The sequence below is a fragment of the Perca fluviatilis genome, chromosome 2 (assembly GCF_010015445.1).
Source record: "Perca fluviatilis chromosome 2, GENO_Pfluv_1.0, whole genome shotgun sequence".
Classification (NCBI taxonomy): Eukaryota; Metazoa; Chordata; class Actinopteri; order Perciformes; family Percidae; genus Perca; species Perca fluviatilis.
Window position 1 is genome coordinate 305012 of NC_053113.1, and position 2500 is coordinate 307511.

Sequence of the window (2500 nt, forward strand, 5' to 3'; positions counted from 1 at the left end):
ACTTTGAGGAATCTAAAATATAAGACATGTTTTCAGTTATTTCACACTTTTTTGTTAAGTACATAATTCCATATGTGTTCATTCATAGTTTTGATGCCTTCAGTGAGAATCTACAATGTAAATAGTCATGAAAATACAAAAGGAAACTCATTGAATGAGAAGGTGTGTCCAAACTTTGGGCCTGTACTGTACATTGCTAACAATATCATCTCTCAAAAAACTAAACGTATTAAGTGCATTTAAGTGCCAAAATACATTGTTTTTAGAGAAAACATTTTCTGAAATGCAATAAGAACCTCAAACTAAGGCGTACATTAAACAGACATAAACACGACCTTAAAGGGACACTTCACCGATTAGCAAGAAGACTTTCCATCAGTAGAAACACGGCAGGATTTTCGAATGACCGTGCTTCCCTCCCTCATGTCCCCCTGAGATCAGAGGACTCTGTATTCAGTTTTTTTGTGATTGTTGCGGGCAAAGATCCTTGATTATGCGGCACGTTTTCTTAAAGAATATGCGGGATATTTATGCAATTTTATGCGATGAAATTGCGGGAACTTGCAAAAACTGCGGTTTGTTGATGTTCATGTCGCGTATTTCCTAGGGCCGTCCTCGACTAAAGAAATTCTTAGTCGACTAACACTTCTACGATTTTGTCGACTAATCGATTGGTTGATTTAATCGACAGAGCTGTGCGCTTTGAGAGGTGGTTAAGACTAGAAAAGCACAATATAAATGTAGTTAATTAACCATCTGTAAAACTGAGTTTCTCCACAATTAATCCTGCAAAAGCACCACTTTAAATCTTGTGTTTACCATAAATGTGCTCCGAAGTTTCTTGGAAATGAGTAATTAATCACGAATAAGCATAAAAAATTACTAATCGACTAAAGAAATCTTAGTCGACTAAGTCCAAAACGACCGATTAGTCGACTAATCGACTAATTACGTCACCAACGTTCCCATGGCAAAGTGATTGTTATTACATTTTTAATAAATCATTTAAATTCACCCCTTCTTGTGTGCTGATCCGAAAATGTATCCCATTTGTGACCCCGTAACCGTGATCTTTATCCAGCTGCGAGTTTTGTGATCTGTTGCACCCCAATACACAACCACCCCAAATAATCAAAGTGATGTCAGGCAAAACTGGTTATTGAACTCATGTCAATTCCTGATGATTCGTAAGATATAAAGGAATCAGGTAACGCACAAATCATGAATTAATTCATGCATGAATTCATAATTCATGGACCCTTCACGTCAAGTGTTACCATAACTTTAGTTCAAGCCTGTGGCACCGGTTCCAAATAATCCGTTTACTGCCATGCAATGAAAAATACCTTTTCACAAGTTCAGTGGGTGCATTTTCCAAAAGAATGCTTTAATAGACCTTTTTCACAGCAGACATGTTGACTTGTCATAGTAGGAAAATCACAGCTGAGACTGATAACCTTAACGTAAGAGTCTCAGTAAGATATTTCAGTGAGTCAGCATGCACAATACCAGGACCTCTCCTAAGTGGAATGCAGCCATCAGTAATGGTTTAATACCAGGGCCTCTCCTAAGTGGAATGCAGCCATCAGTAATGGTTTAATACCAGGGTCTCTCCTAAGTGGAATGCAGCCATCAGTAATGGTTTAATACCAGGACCTCTCCTAAGTGGAATGCAGCCATCATTAATGGTTTAATACCAGGACCTCTCCTAAGTGGAATGCAGCCATCATTAATGGTTTAATACCAGGACCTCTCCTAAGTGGAATGCAGCCATCAGTAATGGTTTAATACCAGGACCTCTCCTAAGTGGAATGCAGCCATCATTAATGGTTTAATACCAGGGCCTCTCCTAAGTGGAATGCAGCCATCAGTAATGGTTTAATACCAGGACCTCTCCTAAGTGGAATGCAGCCATCAGTAATGGTTTAATACCAGGGTCTCTCCTAAGTGGAATGCAGCCATCATTAATGGTTTAATACCAGGACCTCTCCTAAGTGGAATGCAGCCATCAGTAATGGTTTAATACCAGGGTCTCTCCTAAGTGGAATGCAGCCATCAGTAATGGTTTAATACCAGGGTCTCTCCTAAGTGGAATGCAGCCATCAGTAATGGTTTAATACCAGGACCTCTCCTAAGTGGAATGCAGCCATCAGTAATGGTTTAATACCAGGACCTCTCCTAAGTGGAATGCAGCCATCAGTAATGGTTTAATACCAGGACCTCTCCTAAGTGGAATGCAGCCATCAGTAATGGTTTAATACCAGGGGTCTCTCCTAAGTGGAATGCAGCCATCAGTAATGGTTTAATACCAGGGTCTCTCCTAAGTGGAATGCAGCCATCAGTAATGGTTTAATACCAGGACCTCTCCTAAGTGGAATGCAGCCATCAGTAATGGTTTAATACCAGGGTCTCTCCTAAGTGGAATGCAGCCATCAGTAATGGTTTAATACCAGGACCTCTCCTAAGTGGAATGCAGCCATCATTAATGGTTTAATACCAG